The sequence below is a fragment of the Oryctolagus cuniculus genome, chromosome 2 (assembly GCF_964237555.1).
Source record: "Oryctolagus cuniculus chromosome 2, mOryCun1.1, whole genome shotgun sequence".
Lineage (NCBI taxonomy): Eukaryota > Metazoa > Chordata > Mammalia > Lagomorpha > Leporidae > Oryctolagus > Oryctolagus cuniculus.
In genome coordinates this window covers 10,995,568-11,008,463 of record NC_091433.1, presented here as the reverse complement: position 1 = coordinate 11,008,463, position 12,896 = coordinate 10,995,568, and the positions used below count along the sequence as shown (strand labels likewise).

The window sequence follows — 12,896 nt, the reverse complement described above, 5'->3', positions numbered from 1 at the left end:
CTTGCAGATGCCCTGTGCTGTGCAGGTGGTGTGCTTATCAGTCAGCTGGAAGGAGATCTCCCGACGACCAAGGGCAAGGAGCCAACTCTGCTCACCCCAGGGCTTGTCTCTTGGGATGAGGTCAGTGCACGATGTCACCATGGAGTCACCAATTCCTCTGGAAACTACAGCAGGTGTCCTTCATCAGTCTGGGAAGGAAGTAAAACCAACTCAGCTGGATCCTAACTGCTGGATAGGAACACTTGTTCAAGTTATGGATGGCTTATGTTATGAGTCTAAGATTAATTAGTCATTGAATTCTGTCAGATGATTGAGTTAAAATATTTGAGAATTTTAACTGACAATTGAGAATTGTGCTTATATTGGGTAAGATGAGTTGTTTGACACATAGATATAATATGCAGTTGTAAAACCAGGGTATTGTCAAATGGGTCACTTCAAAAATATTTTCCATTTTCTGGGAGCATTCAAATCCTCTCTTCCAATATTTAGATATAAACAATAAATTATTGTCCCCAATACCCCCTACTGTGCTGTAGGGCATTAGAGCTGAGGCCTCAAGTGCACTGTCATTTTGTGCTCACTCCTCACCCCTTCCCCACCCCTTCCTCTCTCTATATCTTCTCAGTCCCTGGGGACCACTGTTTACTCTCCACTTTTCTTTCAGATCAAAAATTTCAGGATCCACTGTTAGGGGAGAACATGTGGTATCTGTCTTTCTGTATCTGACATGTTTTTCTTAATATACTGTCCTTTAATTCCACCCACATTCCACCAATGACAGTTTCTCATTATTTATTTTTGCCCTGATCATGCTTCACTCTATGTCTATGTCTATGTCCCTGTGAACACATCAGATTTCCTCTCCCTGTTCATCCACTGCAGGACACCTGGTCTATGCTGAGCAGTGAGTGCTGCACTCACATCTCTTCCGCAGCTCACGTCCTGTCCTGTGCACACACACCCAGGGGTGGGGTTGATGGATCTGGGGTAGATCAGTCTTCAGGGTCTGAACAGCCCCCACACTGCTCTCTATAGTGGCCATGCTAGTTTATACTTCCACCAGCAGTGTGTGAACTCCTCCTTCCACTGCGACCCTGCCACAGCTGTGACTCTGTGTCTTTGTGATAATCATTATTCTGACTGGGGTGGGATGAGATCTTTCTGTGACTTTGACTGATCTTTCCCTGAGGGTGGTGATGGTGAGCATTTCCCTATGTGCCTGGAGGCCATGTCCATGCCTTCTTTTGAGAAATCTGCCAGACATTGGTCAGATGATTGCTTCAGAGAGAATCTGAAAGAGGATTTAGTCCCTGTGAAGGTCAAGAGGGGGGCCTGCTTCCCAGCAAAGCTGAGCCCTGTTGGCTGGAGTCAGATCCTCCGTTCCTCCCAGAGTCACACCCAGAGACCCGTGTGAACTGTCAATGTGAGTGCTGGGCTCTGCCAGGTCCTCAACCTGCTGGGTCCACCCTGTGCCCTCTTCCTGTTCCGCAGTGGAATTCCTGTGCCTTTGTCATTTTCACTATCATAATTGTTTTCTCAAAATTTTCTAATCAGTGGCCCCAAAGGACCCCAGAGCTGAGAAAGGGCAGTGGTGGGAGAATGTGCAGGGCTTAGGAGTAGAAGGAGGAGTGCTAGTAGGGATTTTAAAGCCATTCAATTAGCAACATGTGTGTTGAATCCATGTGACATTCATTTCAGGTAATAGTGGATAATATTCCACACAGCACTTTACCTAAAGGACCTGGCTGGCTGGGAAGGGGAAGAGACATGGCCAGAGGCAGTGTGAGCTCAGCTCCTCAGGTATGTGAGCTGTAACCCCTGTGGGCTTGGGCTCCTGTACAAATAGCAGACCCTGCCCTGCACCACCCCTGAGACAGCTGCAACCTGCACCTCGCCTGGCTTCGGGGATTGCGCTGGATCTGCATACGCAGGACTGGTAAGAGCCTCGCTCTCTCTCTCTCTCCAGAGCTTCATTCCTGCCCCACTTCCCAGGCTCTGAGGGGCCCCAGTGTGGTAGGAGGAGGCTGTGGGACATGAGTGAGCCATCATCTGGTATATTAGTCTTTCTGTCCCACCCTCCGTTTCTCTGGTCCACTCCCAATCCCTGGAGTTGGTCCAACACCTAGGTGGGATTGTGGACAGGGCCATTTTCATGGTCTGCCCCATTTTCAAACAAACTCCTTTCTTTCTGGGTAAGTTCACAGCCTTTGTGAATCATCTTCTCCTCAGTGCTGATTCCAACCTGCTTCGATGTTGTTATCTTTTTGCCAGTATTTTCTGGTGGTGCAGAGCAGGGGTAATCTAGAAGAGGTGGCAGAAAGAGACAAGACACTGGGGTCTTTCCCAGCAGGGCTCTGTTCCTCCACACAACAGGACCAGCACACTTACTTACCTGGCGGGGCGTCACGGTCAGGCTCTTCCTTGGGGCTGTTCCTGTAATCAGCCTGGTTGTAGGGTTCTTGTGTGGTTTACACAAGGTGAGACTGGAACGCTGGACCAGTGCTCAGCGTGTAGTCAGTGTTGCATAGAATTGGACTTTTCTTCTGCCCAGTGTGGCTTGATAGTTCACCTGGTGAACTTGGTGCATTAACTGCTGTGCCCGTATGGAGTCAGGCCCCCTACTCCACACTCTACAGTGACTAGGGCAGAGAGGAGACTGAGCAGTGAGATAAGGTGTTTACATAGTGGACCGGGGGAAGCAGGTGCCTTGTTCCAAAATAAAATGTACCTGCTGTGCAAGCCTCCAGGATGAATTTTAAGGGAGACAGGGCAGTTGTGGGAGGACGGGGGGGAGAATGGGTCCTGAAGTTCTTAGGAGAACAGTTGAAGTCCAGGACTAGTAAGGGAGGAGGCACCAGCCTGGTAGTTGGTTCTGGTTAGTTACGATGTGAAGAGGGAAGGGAAATGCATTTGCACATCGTTTCTGTTGGCACTGACAGCCTTGATATTCATTCAGTAATTTTTGTCAAGGGTCAGTAACAACATTTGTATGCTCAGCACTCAGGTCCAGAACTCAATCAGGTCCGTTTCTAGTCACCTGCACTCTAAACACTGTCTGAAAATCGCCGCTCCCCTTCCTGTTTCTCTTCCCCACTGTGGTTAGAAGATCTCCCCCCTTCATGCCTTTCCTGAGCTCTCACTCCTCCCAAACAGCTCTAACGTGACCCCCACCCCACCCAGCCCCTGAGTCAGGCTCCATAGTTCAATGTCTGGGACACCTCCTGGCACCTTCAGGACTCTCCCTGCCCCCTTTCCATCTTGGGTCCTGGGTGTCTGTGCAACAATGAGATAGAGACCATGCACAGGGCAGCGGGAGGAGTTGGTGATGAATTCATGCACACCTTGAGTGCCAGGTGCAGGAACTGGGGCACAGAGGAGGAAATGACACTTCCTAGAAGAGATTAGGACACAGATGGGACGGAATCCCTGGTCAGTGCTATTTACAGTTCCCAGGGATCAGCCTCATATTCTTAAAGACCCAAGGCTCTCTCATTCACCTCAGTGTGTGGACAACCTAACTAGTGCACGGCATGCAGTAGGTGCTCAGTAAGTGCTTGCTGAGTGAGTGCTGCAGGACGAAGTGGGTGGGAAGAGCAGGAGTGGGTGATTGAGGGGATGAGACTGAGAGCTAACAAGGCACAGTGAGTGCGGAGGGCAGGTGGGGACTGGCAGCCTGGGTCACTGCAGCCTCAGCTCAGGTGCACGTGGGAGAGGTTGGGCTGCTTGTCCTGGCCTCCCGGGATCCAGAGGATGCTTGGTCTCCCCCTTAAGTAGGCAGGACTGTGGCAGGGAGGAGGGAGGCCACCCTGTATCTCTTCACTTCCACTTGTTATTTCCCTGCACAATGGAAACCTGCATCACTGACCCTGCACCACACACCCTGTACCCTGACCCTGCACTACTGACCCAGTACTATTGACCCTGCAACCTGACCCTATACCTCGACATTGCACCACTGACCCTTCACCCTGAACCTGCACCACTGACCCTGCCTTTTGTCCACAGGTACCTGCCCAGCTGAACCATGTGGACCCACACTCTCACCCTGCTCTCCGTCCTCCTGCTGGCTGCTCAGGGGCTCCTGACAGAGGCCCAAAGCGGAGAACAGGATGAAGTGAATTTGGAGGCGGAGCAGGATGGGTGGGTTCCTCTGGAGAAGCCCGTGATAGTGTCCACAAGCCCACCAACCCAGGTCATTGTCACTGGCAGCTTTGTGAGCAGAGACCAAGCCAAATGCAATGTGACCGTGACCAGGCAGGAGGCAGGAGTCCATCTCCAGGTAGATTGTGTTCGACTGCACCATGAGTTCTCCTGTGTCTTTGCGGGCAACCCCACGGCGTGCCTGCACTGCCTGAACAACGACAAGGTCTACTGGAGACAAATTGGCTGGCGCCTGCGCCGCTTGAACCGCATCTGTGAGGACTCCAAGGCCATCTTGAATACCAGGGTGTGTGGTACCAAGTATCCAGAATCCAGTCTCACGCTGCTGAGCTCCACTCTGGCTTCCAAGACGTCTGTGCAGGGACTGAAGCCCACCCCCACGGTGTCAGTCAAGGAGAAGCAGCCATCCCAGACAGAGCCATCCAAAGACACACATTAAGAGTTCTCCATGGAGGCAATGCAGAGCAAAAGGCCCGCCCCCACCACAAGTCAAAACAAGATGAGCCACGCCCACCAATCCAAGAATGCATCCCAGAAGACAAGTCAGCATGAGGGCCAGCAGGAACAGCAGCACCAGACACAGCCAGCCCAGCAGGAGGACGAGCACTGGTCCCATCAGAAGTCCCAGTAGATGACCCGGGAGTGACGGGCCTCCCGCAGCTTGTTCTGCAGCGTCGCCCTCGGCCCCAGTCTTCCTCCTGGGGGAGAAGAGCAGGTGCTTCAGGCAGCTGGTGTCTTAGGCTCCTCTGTGTGTGTGCAGCTCCCAGGTTCCCATCAGGCAGGGACGTCTGTGCTAGGAGAGTGCAAGGCAGTGTTGGGACAGAGTCTGTGTCCTGCCCTTTGCTGATGCTCACTTCCTGAGGTGTGGTTGGCAGAGGCTGTGACCTGGGCGCCTGCCCCTGGGCCCCCAGTGCTGTCTCTGAGCTGAAGGAGTCAGCCTGGTGATTTCAGGGAGACACCTGCACTTCCTGCTGAATTCACAAGCATAATAAACTCAGGTGCTGTTTCAAAATACGTTCACTCTGTGTGTGTCTGTGTCTGGTCCCACATGATCTCATCAACCTAAAACAGAATATCAGTGGGTGGAACAGCCAGGGTGGGACCGCCCCACCCATCCTCAGTGGACCCCTGATATGACCCGGTCTTGTGCCCCTGTCTTCATAGATTGGTCCACTGGACTGTGGTGTTTGAATGGTATGCAGTGTGCAGATTGCAGGAGGGGAACCCAGTTTACTGCGGGTTTTGGATATGGTCAAGGTTGCATCGTTTGTATGGGAGAAGCAAGAGTGACCCAGGAGATCTGGCAGCCGAGACCACCAGCTAGAGGACCCCCTGTCCTCACTCAAGTTAGTCCAGCCAAGCCCTGCCATATGCAGGGCCCCCGACTTGCAGAGCTCCTTCCTGGGCAGTAGGAGAGAGGCCTGCGTACACACACCAGCCTGCGAGGAGGCTGTAACGGAAGGAGGAGGGAGCTGCAGGCATTTGCCCTAGAGGCCAAGATGCCCAGGGCTCAGTCACAGTGCCTGGGTCCAACACTGGCTCTGCTCCTTCTCAGTTCCTGCCCATCCAGGCCCTGGTGTGCAGTGGTGGTGACTAAAGGAACTGGGTTCCCCCCACCCACGTGGGAGAAGTTGGTTGAGTTTCCAGCTCCATGTTTGACCCCCATTAGAGGTACGGCAGGTATTTGGAGTTAACCTGTGGAAGCAGAGCTCAATCTATTTCTCACTCCCAATCAATAATTAAAAAAAAAAAAAAAACCTGAGCAAACACATGGGCAGTGCAGGCAGCAAGTGCTGGGAGACTTGGGGCTGAGATGAACAGAAACAAACTGGAGCCGCCCTCCTGAGCATCTCAGGAATGGAATGGGGTAACGGGAACCAAGCTGGCACAGGGCAGCAAAGGGATGTGAGAGTGGCAGAAGCTGGGTGAGGTCAAGAGGGAGGGGTGCAGGGGTGACTGTAGTCATTCACACACTAGTATAATAGATCTGATGTGTTTTAACTTGGGAGTTGGGAGGAGCAGAAGAACTGTTGTCAGTCCCTTGTCACCACACCACCAAGAAGGAAACGTGAGGAAGCAGGGTAGCAACACTGCTGCTTTTGGTGCCTCTGACAGGAGCCAGGAGGATGGGCAGGTGGGGGACAGGGCTACACTGTGCACTCACCAGCCCACCCTGAGCTTTATAGGGGTCAATGAGCAGGGTGACAGCCTCACAGGGACATTTGGGTATCACACCAACTCCATTGACACCAACATCTGTCTCTCACTTGCTGTGTACCAGGTACTGTGCTGAGTTCTTCCCAGGGACCAGGCATTCACTCCCTCTCTCCCTCCCTCTAAGGAAATAGAATTCAAAGTCTCATTGAGAGACAACCTCAAAACCATTTGTTTGGAACCTCTGCAGAAACACTGTGTTGTTGAGACTGTGGACACTTTGATTAATTCACCATGAAATACAATTTTGGTGTGGGAATTCTGCTGGTGGTGTACACCCCATATGGCAGAGGGCACAGTCCCTACTAGGTATTAGCACTTCACACGCACAGCAGTGTGTTCTCAGGAGCTGTAACTCAGAGAAGCACCCTCGTGTGCACTGGTGGTGAAAGCACAGGTAACACATGGTACAGGAATTCTAGAGTAGTATTCAGGTCTTCTGAAAAGGAGATTCTGACATCCATGGCACAGATGACAACTATGAGGATGTTACACACAGTGAAAGAAGCCATCACATAGATTCATGTTGTACCAGCCACCTACATCTGAGACCTAGAGGAAACTGTCAGAGACAGGAAGTTGAGTGCTGGTTGCCAGGGACTTGGGTGAAGTGAAATTTAACATTAGCATTTATACAGTTATACGTTCATCATTGTATGAGATTAGAAGTTATGCAGGATGATGGGAGTGATATTTATACAATAATCTGCAAAAAGTTGATAGGACTAATCTATCTAAAAAAGGCGATGATGATAAAAATTACATGCCTTTTACTACAATTTCAAAGAAAGTTTAAAAAATCTTTTCCTCAAATGATGGCAGCATAACTGAATATCCAAAAGAAAACAAGACAACCAACCATTACTTCATTCTGTACAAAAAGTAACCTGAAATTGGACTATATATCTAAACACAACTCTGTAGGTTTTGGGAATCTGACTTTCCTTGCATGGTAACCTAGCCTGTTTGTTCAAATGCCCTATCACTGAACCTCCCTTTGCCACTCAACTACCCACCCACAGCCAAACCTCCCTTATAGAGAGGTCAGTATTCATGGACAGATGTAATGGGAGAACGTGCCAAGTTCAATGTTGTCCCTTCTTACTTCCCAGTGGAACCTCTGTGGGAGTCCACCAGAGTTGACAGATTCTATCAAATCATCATGATCTCATGCTCTGAAATCTTTCATATCCAATAACGAAAACCAGGTACTGGTAGAAGAAACCCATTTGAGTCTATGTCTCCTTGGATCACCCAGTATGTCCCTTCATATGTTACCAATAGGATCAAGAAACACAACACAACAGAACAGAGCAATGGTTGAGGGATTCTGGGCTGAGAGGGATACAGAGAGCAGGTCTTTCTGAAGTGCAACCTTTTCTGCTCCAGTTTCAACAATGGGAGTCCTCTCTCAGAGTCCAGCTGCATTAACGCTCATGCACTCTGACTGAGACCCAAGCCACAGTGCTAACAACACCGTAGGTCCAGCTTATTTTTCAGTCAAGCTTTCTTTAGTAATCCAGAGGTCTTTTTTTAATCTTACAGATATCACACCATGAATCTCAGGGAACAGGTGTCGGCAGCTTGGGTCCTTTCCACTGCTCCTGACAAAGTGGCTTCTCTGAGTGGAGCAGGCTGGGGCTCATAGAAGCTGGTACCTTGCTCTCTGCTTCCTTCTCTTTCTGATCGTTTTCCTTCAACATTTCAGGAAGCTAGCTCAGTTCTTGGAGTGCTCAATATGCTCAAAAGCCACATTAATTCTCTTGTTCAGAATCTTGTCCTTGACTGTTTCTTTACAACGATGCCTGCACCAAGCTGGGCATCACTGTAGACTCTTCAGGTTCACCACTGCATTCACCATGGGAACATGTACATGGCATTGCAGTGCACAGAGTCCCTGCTCCCCAGCTATCTGGAATATCACGTTCCTTGTAGATCATGTGTATGTGGCCTGGGACACAGCACCATATTCTCTAAAAGGCCGGGAGAACGTGGATCTGGTGTCTCTCCTGCTTCCCGTGGTGTTGGTCATCTTGGTGAATTACTATGAGATGGTAGTCACAGGCAATAGGGCAGTCAAGTCATGAAAAGTCCACTCCATGGCCTGGGGATGCCACCTACCTGGGAGTGACAAGGGGCTTGAAGTGGCCCCTGAGTATCCTGGCTGTGAGCCACTATAGGGGCCCCTTTTAAGTGCATAGTGTGGCATCATCTAACTCTGAGTAAACCAGGTAGTCAAAACAATGGTGGAGCAGGTTCTCAATGCACCTGTAATATGGCCAGATTCTGCCACATCACAGAAAGCAACTCCAATTTGACACTGAGTCAAGTTCCCTACAGGACTCAGTGCCACCAGATGGCAACCCAAGAACAACATGTATTTGGCAGGGAGGGTCAGGCCTACCCCTTCAGCCAACCACAGACCTATCAGCTGAAAAGAGGGGCACAGTCATGTTAGGCCGTTACAATCGCCACAACACACAGCTGGATGCCCTATTAGGCATCCATATGTTATTGGCAGAAATGCTCTTACCCAGTCCCACAGTGGACTGAAGGAACAATGATAATCTCCAGGACTATGCAGGCCCAATCATCTTCATTGTCCCATTCAATCTTCTGGTGGTATCACTATTCCCATGGGCATCCACATAAGGTACAAAGAAAGGCTTGACAGGCTGCAGTAGCTGATGGACAGTCATGATGGCAGTCCCACTGTAGAGTGTCCCCAACACAGCAGTCATCTCCCAGTGACACCTAGTCATTCACAAGAGAAGGTGAAAGGGGCAGCCTATCCCTCAGGAGTGTGACCCAAGACAGGAGCACTGGCTGTCTGTCTAGCTCATGGACTGTAAGCTGTAAGATTTTTTTTTTTTTTGACAGGCAGAGTGGGCAGTGAGAGAGAGAGAGAGAGAGAGAGGTCTTCCTTTGCAGTTGGTTCATTCTCCACGGCCGTCTTGGCCAGCGCGCTGTGGCCTGTGCACTGCGCTTATCCGAAGGTAGGAGCCAAGTACTTATCCTGGTCTCCCATGGGGTGCAAGGCCCAAGAACTTGGACCATCCTCCACTGCACTCCCTGGCCACAGCAGAGAGCTGGCCTGGAAGAGGGGCAACCTGGACAGAATCTGGTGCCCCGACTGGGACTAGAACCCGCTGTGCCGGCGCCTCAAGGCAGAGGATTAGCCTATTGAGCCGCAGTGCCGGCCAACTGTAAGCTTTTATTCGGTCACTTCACACAAACTTCTCATGGGCTAGGTCACTGCTGCCACCTAGTGGATGCATCAGTATTTATTGGGATGAGTTTTCAGTCAGCCAAGCCCAAGCATCCTCAGGGAGGAGTGTTCTAAGGCCTTGGGAATGGGAAATCTGCTTGATGTCCAAGTCTGTCCTTAGGTCTGTGGGGTCCCAGGCAGGATGGGGATTCCTGGGTGCAGTGGGGTCTGGAACTCCTTTCTAAGACCCAGGTCTGCACAATTGCCAGGAGCTTCATCCCTGACAGAGTGTAGCAGGGAGCCCTGCTCCAATGGGGGCTGCCACACTTCACCACACACTCCACTCGACATGCTTTTCGGCAGCACATGTCCTTGGGTTTACAGACCCTAGAAGAACGGCTGCCAAAACACCTGGTTGACAGCCTCTGATGCACCTGTTGTGAAGTTGTCCAAACCTGCACACTTTGCACAGAACCTGTCTCAGCTCTCCCCAGGCACTGAGTCAATAGTTATCATATTAGCTAGTGTCAATGACCCACATGATCCCTGCAACATATTTCTTTTCTTTTATGGAGAGTTCAAATTTCATTTGATTACTGAGCCAGAAGTACATAAGGCCAATGACTGAACATTTAACAATCATGATACTTACTGCAAGAAATACTTGACAAATTCTAGGGAGATGCATACATTGTAAGTATAATTTATTAGGTTTTAGAGATACATGATAAGCTTTGGGTAGCATGAAATATATATATTGTTAGAGGATCAGCAACAGGAGTGCCCAGCCTCCTGCAGGATCACAATAGACTTGAGTTAGAGAAAATGCGTCCTTCAAAGGGGTCTTTGATGCCTAATAACTGCCATCCTTTTGGGGCACCCAGATCTGCAATATTAGCAAAGGGACACTCAGCAAGGGATGTTCCAGGCTCACCTATCTCCTAGCCCTTTTTTTTTTTAACAAGGCCAAGTGGTGTCAAGTTTTTATTGGTTACATCAAAAAAAGATATTGCACAATTTCAAACCTTTACTTGGATTGAACATTGGAGAAACTCATTTTATAATGTTTCAAAGAATTGAAGAATCTTAGATTTTTTTAACTTTTATTTAATGAATATAAATTTCCAAAGTACAGCTTATGGATTACAATGGCTTCCCCCCCATAACGTCCCTCCCACCCGCAACCCTCCCCTTTCCCACTCCCTCTCCCCTTCCATTCACATCAAGATTCATTTTCGATTATCTTAATATACAGAAGATCAGCTTAGTATACATTAAGTAAGGATTTCAACAGTTTGCTCCCACACAGAAACATAAAGTGAAAAATAATAGATGATTTTTTAAATGATGATGAAATCAGATCAGACCTATTGTCATGTTTAATCCCAATGAGAGTCAAGCTGGGAATTGATAATTTCTTTCTTTTTTTTTTTTTTACAGAAGATCAGTTTAGTATACATTAAGTAAAGCTTTCAACAGTTTGCACCCCCATAGAAACACAAAGTGAAATATACTGTTTGAGTACTCGTTATAGCATTAAGTCTCAATGTACAGCACATTAAGGACAGAGATCCTACATGAGGAATAAGTGCACAGTGACTCCTGTTGTTGACTTTACCAATTGACACTCCTGTCTATGGCATCAGTAATCTCCCTATGCTCCAGTCATGAGTTTCCAAGGCTATGGAAGCCCTCTGAGTTCTCCGACTCTTATCTTGTTTAGACAAGGTCATAGTCAAAGTGGAGGTTCTCTCCTCCCTTCAGTGAAAGGTACCTCCTTCTTTGAAGACCTGTTCTTTCCACTGGGATCTCACTCACAGAGATCTTTTTGCCAGAGTGTCTTGGCTTTCCATGCCTGAAATACTCTCATGGGCTTTTCAGCCAGATCAGAATGCCTTTAGGGCTGATTCTGAGGCCAGAGTGCTATTTAGGACATCTGCCATTCTATGAGTCTGCTGAGTATCTCGCTTCCCATGTTGGATCACTCTCCCCTTTATTTATTCTATCGGTTAGTGTTAGCAGGTACTAGACTTGTTTATGTGCTCCCTTTGACTCTTAGTCCTTTCATTATGATCAATTGTGAACTGAAATTGATCACTTGGACTAGTGAGATGGCATTGGTACATGCCACCTTGATGGGATTGAATTGGAATCCCCTGGTATGTTTCTAACTCTACCATTTGGGGCAAGTCAGCTTGAGCATGTCCCAAATTGTAAATCTCTTCCCTCTCTTATTCCCACTCTTATGTTTAACAGGGATCACATTTCAGTTAATTTTCAACACTTAAGAATAACTGTGTGATAATTACAGAATTAAACCAGTCATATTAAGTAGAACAGACAAAAAAACTACTAAGAGGGATAATGTATTAAGTTGTTCATTAACAGTCAGGGCTATGCTGATCAAGTCACCATTTCTCATAGTGTCCATTTCACTTCAGGAGGTTTCCTTTTTGGTGTTCAGTTCTCCTAGCTCTTTTATTCGAAGTATGAATTGGACTGATTGTTAAAAAATTCATAGAAAATGCATGCTATGAAAAATATACACATGGATTATAAAAATTTTTAAAGACTTATTTATTGCTTTGAAAATCAAAATTATAGAGAGAGCAGGAGAGACAGAGAGAGATCTTCCTTCTGCCAGTTCACTTACTAACTGTCTATAATGGCCATGTTTGGCCCACTCTGAAGCCAGGAGCCAGGAGCCTTCTCAGGGTCTCCAAATGGGTGGAGGGACCCTCATACTTGGGCCTTTTCTAATGCTTCCCCAGGCCATTAGCAGGGAGCAGCATTGGAATCAAACTGGCCCCCATGTGGGATACTGATGTCCCAGGGGGAAGTCTTTCCCAGGACAACACAATCCCAGACCCTCAAACTTTCATGAACCAAAACAAATTTATCTCTTGATTGCATTCTTTTCCCATGATTTTGAAGCACTCTTGTATTGCAGGTGATAGCAATGGCCACACCAGCACAGAGGCCATAAAGATCTGCTGTGACCAGGCTGGGAAAGACTTGCAGATGCCCTGTGCTGTGCAGGTGGTGTGCTTATCAGTCAGCTGGAAGGAGATCTCCCGACCAAGGGCAAGGAGCCAACTCTGCTCACCCCAGGGCTTGTCTCTGGGGATGAGGTCAGTGCACGATGTCACCATGGAGTCACCAATTCCTCTGGAAACTACAGCAGGTGTCCTTCATCAGTCTGGGAAGGAAGTAAAACTAATCAGCAGGATCGTAACAGTTATATAGAAAAACTTGTTCAAATTTTGGATGGTTTAAGTTCTGATTCTAAGATTAATTATCTCATTGAATT

General features: G+C 48.4%; 1 long non-coding RNA gene across 1 annotated transcript; it reads left to right on the top strand.

Moving 5' to 3' along the window:
• The first annotated feature begins 1,856 nt into the window (after positions 1–1,856).
• On the top strand, positions 1,857–5,178 carry LOC138843256 (uncharacterized). Its single transcript, XR_011386842.1, has 2 exons — positions 1,857–1,939; positions 4,009–5,178. It is a non-coding gene; the product is annotated as an uncharacterized lncRNA (long non-coding RNA).
• Positions 5,179–12,896: the final 7,718 nt, after the last annotated feature.